The 9,821-nt window shown below is 28.7% G+C and overlaps 1 long non-coding RNA gene across 1 annotated transcript; it reads left to right on the top strand.

Annotated features, from left to right (window-relative positions):
• The first annotated feature begins 3,019 nt into the window (after window positions 1-3,019).
• Window positions 3,020-4,772, top strand: LOC114166527 (uncharacterized). Its single transcript, XR_014985030.1, has 4 exons — window positions 3,020-3,080; window positions 3,405-3,462; window positions 4,253-4,293; window positions 4,376-4,772. It is a non-coding gene; the product is annotated as an uncharacterized LOC114166527 (long non-coding RNA).
• The last annotated feature ends 5,049 nt before the right edge of the window (window positions 4,773-9,821 follow it).

Raw genomic sequence — 9,821 nt, 5'->3', positions numbered from 1 at the left:
AAAATAATATAACCTTTTGTGCCAAATTGATAGCCGAGAAAAACTTCTTTTCTAGACCTAGAATCAAATTTCTGTTTGGGCCCAATGGTTGATGCATAACATAAAGAACAAAAAACTTTAAGCATGGAAAAATCAGGTTTTTGGTTATGCAAAAGTTCGTAAGGAGTTTGTTTCTTTTTAACTAGTGAAGGTATACGGTTAATAAGATAAATTGCATGTTTTATTGCATAAGACCAAAAATGTTTGGGCAATTGAGATTGAAACATGAGAGCACGTGCCACATTAAGAATATGTTGGTGTTTTCTCTCAACACGCCCGTTTTGTTGAGGGGTATAAACACAAGTAGTGTGATGTATAATCCCTTTTGAAGCAAAAAAATCTTTAAGAAAAAATTTTGGACCATTATCCGTCCTAATACATTTTATTTTGGAATCAAATTGATTTTCAATTAAAGAAATAAAATTTTGAACATGTATTTTCACTTTGGATTTTGATTTCAATAAGACAATCCAAGCATAACTACTAAAATCATCCAAGATAGTTAAAAAATATTTTTCACCATGAATGGAGGCCTTAGAAAAAGGCCCCCAAATGTCCATGTGCACTATATCAAATTTTTTTGAAGCTCTACTATCACTAAGGCAATAAGGCAATTTTCTTTGTTTTGCAAAATGACAATGACAAATGTCACAATTTTCATTAATATGTTTTGGAATAAAAGGGAATTGTTCACATAACATATTTAATCGGTTTCCCGAGATATGTCCTAATCTATAATGCGAAAGGTTGGAGTTTGAGATGGTATTGGTAGCACTTTCATTAATGGAAGGTTTGTTTGTTGAAAGAACCTTGGCTTCTTTGTTGACTTATAGATGATAGAGACCTTATTGAAGATTAGCCAAACGAGAGAGTTGGGCCCTGTTACATCAGAAGAATTCTTTTGTTGTTGTGGTTGGAGCAGGGACATTAGGGTTTGATATTGGGCCTGGGTTAATGTTATGGGGCCTCCCTCCTTCTCGAAACTGTTGCCTCCCTCAGTTGGTTCGATCACAGCTGCATTGTTAATGGAGGAAGAGCTAAAGGCATCGCGATTGAACTTTGGCCTCCCTGGGTATCGAGGATGACTAGGGGGATAGCCATGCTTTCCCCAACACACGTCAATGGTATGTCCAGGACGGTGACAATAGGAGCATTTCTTAGTGGAGGCCCCTTTGAGAGCGGAAGAAGGACCAGAGCCACACCCTTTGCCGAAGAAAGAGTGATTAGCTGAATTCACAAAGGCGTTGGGTTCAGTAGGTGAAGATAAAACGAGTTGGCGTTCCTGCTGGACAACCATGGAGAAGACGCGGTTGATAGCAAGGAGAGGATCCGTCAAAAAGATTTGGGAACGCACAACAAAGAAGTGTTCATCCAGAACTTTGAGGAATCAGATTATGAAATCCTGTTGGTGGTAATTTTTGACAAGACACAAGCAAGAAGAAAAGGGTTTGTAGTTATTGAGTTCTTCCCAAAGGGTCTTCAATGCGATGTAGAACTCATAGACATGACGAGTTCCTTGAGTGGTGTCCTGATTGTAAAACAAATCTAATACTATATACAATTGGGAACTAACAAAAGGCAAGATTTTCAATTGAATAATATATCTGACCTACTTCTCAATTCAAATTTTTATCTACAAAAGGTAAAAACGCTGATGTGTCAATCTCTTAGCATTTTGAAGTCTGAAAAAAAAATGGAAAAGAAATTGAAAACCGAAAGTTTTAATTAAAACTTCTTTCTCTCTCTTCCTCAATCTTCTCACCTTCCTCTTTCTCAGTTCTTTCTCTCTCTTTCTCATTCTCTCTGCGACCACCTTCTTTCTTCTTTCTATCTCTTTCTCATTCTCTCTGGCACCGCCTTCTCACTTCTTTCTCTCTCTGTCTTTGTTTCTCCGCGTTCATCATGGTTTCTTTGCCTTTCTTAGCTTCTTCTCTAACATCTTCTTCTGTTCATCTTCTTCTTTTCATCGAGTTGTTTTTAAATCGCAAAAAAACGACTATGGAGATGGTTTATATTTTTTTCTGAGCTTTGTTCTGTTCATCTTCTTTTGTTCATCATTTTTTTTTCTTTACAGGCTTCAACTGACGCTTACAAAGACATGCATCCGAGATTTGCCGTTCATCTGTCCATTTTTTTTGTGGATATCTATTTTTCTTCTTATATTTGTCAGATCTAACTTTTTCATGCGTTTTTTTACAGGTTTAAACCCAGAAGTCGTATTTATTTTGATTTTTCTCAAGCAAGCATCTCATTTTCTTCTTATATTTTGTCAGATCTAACTTTTTCATGCGTTTTTTTTACAGGTAAGAACCCAGAAGTCAATTTTATTTTGAATTTCTCAAGCGAACAACTCATTTTCTTCTTATATTTTGTCAGATCTAACTTTTTTCATGCGCTTTTTTACAGGTAAGAACACAGAAGTCGATTTTATTTTGAGTTTTCTAAAGCGAACAACTCATTTTCTTCTTATTTTTTGTCAGATCTATCTTTTTCATGCGTTTTTTTACAGGTTTAAACCCAAAAGTCGTTTTTATTTTGAGTTTTCTCAAGCGAACATCTATTTTTCTTCTTATATTTTGTCAAATCTAACTTTTTTATGCGTTTTTTTACAGGTTTAAACCCAGAAGTCGATTTTATTTTGAGTTTTCTCAACCAAACAACTCATTTTCTTCTTATATTTTGTCAGATCTAACTATTTTTCGTTTTTTTACAGAACTAATATGGTTCACTGAGACATATGGTTTTATTACGCAAATTTCGTTTTCATTTTGACCTTTCTCAAGCGAACAACTCATATTCTTCTTTTATTTTCTCAGATCTAACTAATTTTTTCCGATGATGGTATTTTCTAGGATTGCTACATGTCTAATATGGTTCACTGCGACAGATTTAACATCAGGTTTATAAAAAAAATTTATCTAACTATTTTTGGCGTTTATGTACTTTGATCTAACTGTTTCTTATATTTTTCTTCTGTTTACATGCTTCAAATCAAGATTTCAAACTGATTCAAGAGTCTTTTTCGCTGTACAACTTAACTGGTAAGTAATTTGTATCAAAATCTACCTTTTTATTTACCAATTTATCTGTATTTTTCCACCTTTTACAAGCAACCCGTTCATCTTCTTCATTTTTCTACCTTCAACTCTCTTGGTGTCATTTTTTTTTCGTTCATGGTATTTTTTTAATAATGCATTCTATCAGCAGATCTTTTTATTGTTACCCGATTTACGTTTTTATTTGGACATTTTTCAAAGAGTTCATCATACACTATATTTTTTCAAAGTTCTACACCAAAAAGAGTTAATCTAACTATTTTTTCCGTTTATCTACCTTGATCTAACTGTTTTTTCTTCTGGATACAGGCTTCAAATCAAGATTTCAAAGTCATGCACGAGTCTTTTTCGCTTTACAACTTAACTGGTAAGTAATTTGTATCAAAATACCTTTTTCTTTACCAATTTATCTGTATTTTTCCACCTTTTACAAGAAAACCCTTCATCTTCTTCATTTTTCTACCTTAAACTCTATTTGTGTCATTTTTTTTCATTAATGGTATTTTTTAATAATGCACTGTATCACCAAATCTCTTTATTTTTACCCAATTTTTGACTTTATTCGGACATTTTTCAAAGAGTTCTTCACATTTTTCCAATCACCGTTTACTCCATCAAAACCATTTCGTTTACAAAACGTTTTGTATTCCAACCCCTTCAAATACTGCTTCGAATTTTTTCCAAATCAACCTGTCAATCAGTATTCAAACGCATTAAATTTCGCACTGCTCGAGATAATGATGAATAAACTGCTCCATCATCTGCCACACGTTATAATTACTAAACTTTACTATATTCCAATATTAAATGCCCCTTCCTGAAAAAAATCAACATTAGTAAATTACATTAAATAATTCTTCTTCTACTTTTACGACGCTTCATAATTCTTTTTTTTAACGTATTATTTTTTAATTCGTATTTATTATCCTGTACTTTTACCAATTCAGACTGTCCAGTATGTACGGATACTTCCAATAACTATGATTTCTCCTATTCTTTTTATATATATATATATATTCCCTATGTTTACCAATTCACAGTCAGACATCTGATTTTTCTACTGTTACCCATTTTCTTCTCTTACAATTATACTTAATCACCAACCTATTCTCCTGCAATGGAATCCATGCTCACACCACAATCCATACTTTTTTCAGAAATGGTTGGCAGATTCATTTCTATGTTTTTGAAAGACCAGGTATATTTTTTGATTCAAACTCATGTATTTTTGTTATTTATATTTATTTATTTCTTTATTCTTAACTTGCTAATCTTTTAAGGACTTTGGACACGTCGACCGAGTGTTCATAATACGCTGTTGGAAGGACCTTGCTACTAAATGGATTGTTGTTGATTACCAAAGTAATGTTCACCATGTTACTTACAACATGGATATTCACACTCCAATGATTACCCAAGGCTGGAACCAACTAAGATCTTTCTATGGAGATCATCAACTCTCTGCAGAGGATCACCCTGAATTGTTTTTTGAAATTGAAAGTGAAAGAACAAGCAGAGATATCAAAGTTCTTTATCCATTTTTTTGGTATTAAAGTTGAAAATTTTGTATGTAATTTTGTTTGAACTTCTTATATATATCAATATATAAGAAGATTTCAATTGGACTCTTATTTTGTATGCAGTTATTATATATCTCAATATAAAAGTTATATTTTATTATCTTTTATTATATGTATTTTCCTTTTTTGTATTAGATTTTGTTCGACTTCATTTTAGTCAATATAAATTAGTTTTAATTAGAAATTGAATTAATTAACATTAATTACCATTCCATATAAATTGGAAATTTAAAAGTCAGTGAAATACAATAACTATTACTTATTAATTATTATTATTAAAATAATATAAGTTATAAAATAATTAAAATATTTTTCACCATTTTCATAGTCAGAAGAATTTAAGATCAATTTTTATGGAAAAATAAATTTAAAATGACTTTTAAAAAACTTTTTGTATTCCAACGCCTCCAAACAGTGGTTCGAATTATCTCCAAATCAACGTGTCAATCAGTATTCAAATGCATTAAATTTTGCACTGCTCGAGATAATGATGACAACGTGTCAATCAGTATTCAAATGCATTAAATTTCGCACTGCTCGAGATAATGAGGATTAAACTGCTATATCATCTGCTACACGTTTTAATTATTAAATGTTTTCATATTCCAATATTAAATACTAAATCGCCAACCAAGGAGCGTTTCATTTTTTTAAATTTCTCTTCATTATGGTTTTCACTTCTCAAGATAAAATTAATTGCACTGTCCAGAGTTATCAACACTTCTCAAGACGATAATCATGATTGCTCTACGTAATATTATTATCACTAACACGCTTTGATTACCAGTACCTCTCTTCACACTCAAAGATAGACATGTCAAAGTGAGCCAACCCGGCTCACACGGGTTGGCTCACCACGAGCCGGGTTCAAAATGAGTGAACCCAACCCGGCTCACTTTCTGGTGAGCCAGAAATTTTGTAACCCGGCTCAACCCACCACGGGTTGGTGGGTTAAGTGGGTTGGCTCACCAACCCACCTAAAAAAATTATTTATTTATTTATTTTATTATTCAAATATTTAAATAAATTTTTAAGTAACCCATGAGATGACAATCATAGTAAAATCAAGAACCAATGTTTTGATCATGCTCACCACCAATATATGAAGAATTATTTCCAAGAAAGTATCCATTAGTCTAAGAAAGCATGACTAATATTACAAATTTTCTGTCATGCTATTCAACAAAATATAAATAAAAAAAAACTATACATTTTTTTCATGCTAATTTAGAAAAAATTGTTTATAAGACGGTTACTTGAGTAATTTACTATAAAGATTATAGTTAAAGATTAAAGTATCAACATATATATAACTTGACAATCAAATTAATTAAACATTCAAATAATTCAAATATAATTAAGCAACATTCTAGCATTTAAAAATATGAAATTGTGAACAAATATAATTGGAGTAGTAAATAATTTAAAAAAAATTAAAAGAAAATTTAAAAAAAATTTGTAAAAAAATGTTGGTGGGTTAAGTGGGCCAACCCACCTTCAATCCGGCTCGAACCCGTTTAACCCGTGGGTTAAGTGAGCCGGGTTGAGTTCAACCCACTTTTGAAAAAGTTGAATTTTTTTCAACCCAACCCGGCTCGAACCCGTGGTGAACCGGGTTGGCTCACGGGTTGAAACCCATTTTGACATCTTTACTCAAAGATCGCTGCTACGTCTACAATTTACAACTTGTCTTCTTTCAAGGATACTCATATGGGTTCATATGTGTAGATCAGATTTCCAGACATGTATTGGAATATACAACATTCATTTATTATAGTAAGAGAGTGTCATGTCCCAAAAAAACATAATTGGTGGTCTTCATAATTAATGTTTTGGAGCAGTAAGTGTCATAAGATGACATTTTAGGAACCTTTACAAAGTTTTTTTAGAGAAAGTAACTATTGTTTTTAAAATAAATTAAACTAAAAATGGTAATACAATAAATTAATTAGGATTTGGTGTGGAATTTACAAAATATTACATGATATTTACTGAAATGTTTCGTAGTTTTGAGAGTGAATACTTTCAAATATAATTTTCATGTTATTTGATATAATAATATTTACTGTTTAAGAATTATAATAGTGAAGTAAATGGAAATCATAAGTTACAATTTATTTTTAAAATAAATGCAAATCGAGGTAAAATCTAAATTTTCTAAATTTTTCAACAAACAAAATTGAAATAAAGCTCATGCTTCAATAAATATTTATTAAAGTTTAATAAGTTAAATCCATGAATGAAATATATTTGTTTGCTTCCTCATTCCAGTCCCACGTCTTAAAAATTTCAGAGTACAAAAAATATTTATAATTTAAAATTAAAAGAATACATAATGATAACTACCAAATATTTTTATATAACTATTAATAGTTTCTCCTTTTTTATAGACAAAATTAGTTATTTTTTTAATTTTTGTTTTAAAAATAATATTACATATTACAGTTTTTTGAATCTGATTAATTAATAATTTCTTATTAATAAAAAATGCAAATAAAATTATTTACTTTAAATACATTTATTTACCAAATTAAAAATTAAAACTTTTTTTTACTTGGCTTGCTAGATATGCTGTTAATACTTTTCAAAAAATACTTTTCATCTTCCAGAAATTAAAAGATGTTTAGGAGAATAAAAACAAATTTTCAGTTTCTTTCAACACTACTTTCAAGATAAAAATTTGTCTCTTCCAACACATTTTTATAATCAATTTAAATTAGCATTAATTATGAAGAAACCAACAACTTTTTTAGTGTCTCAATACAATATTATATTTGAATTTATTGTATTATAATTTTAAATGGAAAATATTTTAAAAAATCTACATACCTTCTTGAAAAACTTTTATACGGGATCCAAAAATCTGACTAACTAAACATTATATTTATATGCACGATCTATAATTTGTAGCTTTATATCGCTTACTCTTCACATTTTTTGTATCGTCTAATGTTTGTATCTTTATTAAGTCTACTCAACAATTTCTATATTGTCCATCATTTTTATTATTAGAGAAACAACTATTATATTTTTCTACATTTTTTACTCAATATTTCATTCAAAATTAAATTTGATTTCTTAATTTTAATTATCTAAATCTTAATATATTATTTAAAATAATTATATATAATACATTTTATTAAAAATATATATAAATAACTTAAATACATTTTTATTATAAAATCAATTAAAATATTATTATTGAATTTTATAAAATAAAATTTATATTAAATTTAATTATATTTTTATAATTTCAAATTAATTTAATAAATATACTGTAATTTTTAATTTTAAAATTCGATATCCCGTGCGTTAAACGGGTAAAAATACTAGTAAACTTCAAATTGGAGAAATATATAAAACTTCTTATTCCAATATTTTTTGTCAAACAAAAACTTTATAAAATGGAGACTAGTAAAGTAGTAAAATCATAATAATAATAATAAAGAAGGTGCATAATATAATCATAATAATAATAATAAATATATTCATATATTTATTTAAGGTATCGTTAAAAATATTTTATTTAATTAAAATGTAAAATATAAAAAATATCAACATATTTAAAAAATATATAAAGATAAAATATAAATTATAAATTATGAGTTATGAGTTATGAATTACAAATTACAAATCGTAAATAATAATAAAAATAATAATATATTATATTTATTTAAGGTATCGTTAAAAATATTTTATTTAATTAAAATGTAAAATAAAAAATATATCAACATATTTTAAAAATATATAGATTAAAATAAAAATCCTACATCTCAAATAGTAATTATATATTCTTAAAAATTTATTATAATTTTTTTTTGTGAAATTTCTTAAAAAACATATTAGTAGAAAAATATATTTATAAATTCATTTCAGCATAAAAAATTACTTGCGAATTTTTTTTCAAGAAATAACTTATGAATTTAAAAAACGCAAGAAATTACCTATAGAATTGCGTTCTCGTGGTTCTCATGTGCAGGGTTCAATTGTTTTGGGGTTGTGACAGGTGACTCGCATTTCAAATCTGGTTTGTGACACAATAAGCAATTTCTGGCATGTTTAGGTTTGTGATTTCGAACTGGTTTTCTTTGGTGTTCCAATTTGTGTTGTATTGATGGGTGGCTTGTCATAGCGCAATGGCGCAATGGCATGGTGGACATGTGACATCCTATGATTAGTGCAGATTTGTGTGCAAGGATTATGACTATGCAACAAGATATGGTTCGAAAGATATATGAGTGTAGGATAGTGCCACGTGGCATTCCCTGGTTAGGCTGATTTATGAGTCTTAGAGGGGTGAAAATAGAAAAAAATAGAGATGTGAAATTTTATTGAAATTGAATAAAATTAAAATAAAATAGAATTTTATTGAAAAAAAAACTAGAGTTACATTGATAAACTGAATGAAAATCGAAAGCAAAATAGTATTTAAACTTAAAATTATTTTATAATTTATTGAGTTAAATTTAATTAAAATTAAAGTTTAATTTATATTTTATTAGGTTAAAATAATATATGTAGGTATTTTTAATACCCGCAAGTTTTAAAAAATCTACTTGAAAAATCTAGTTGGTATCTGACACACGACTTGTTATCATCCTTACTTGCAACACAATTCTACCAACTTTCATTCATACCACGTTCTAACATCCCTAAAAATATCTACTATATTTCTAACTACATACACATATACTATATTTCTAACTACAGACACATAACTACGTATCTACTACAACCATTATTAATAACCATTATTTTCTAAATGCACTCCATTAATTATCATTACCAAAATCAAAATATTATGTTTGTTTCTTCTCCCATTAAATATACTATGAAACTCACCGACTAAATATGTTTGGTAAAATAATATAAAGGAAAATCATAACTATCTATTTGACACGGTAATAGTTAATTACAAAGTAGAGGTAATAATTCCTAACAGTCCAACGGTCACATCTTCTACCAACAATAAGATAAAACCTGTGCAAAGTTTGCAATAAATAGATTTATGTATAGTTTGAATATTTTATTAAAAAAATAATGGGGTAAACTTATCAAAAGGCGTTAAGTTTGGTTGATCAGGCGCGAATTTCCCTAAATAACAAATGATGGAAAATTGCAAAGAGATGAAGAGTGTGGGAGACAC

This window comes from Vigna unguiculata, chromosome 10 (assembly GCF_037176805.1).
Source record: "Vigna unguiculata cultivar grain cowpea cultivar isolate G323 ecotype 2 chromosome 10, ASM3717680v1, whole genome shotgun sequence".
NCBI classification, from domain to species: Eukaryota; Viridiplantae; Streptophyta; class Magnoliopsida; order Fabales; family Fabaceae; genus Vigna; species Vigna unguiculata.
Note: the sequence above shows the minus strand (reverse complement) of the source record. Positions and strands in the feature narration are given on the sequence as shown.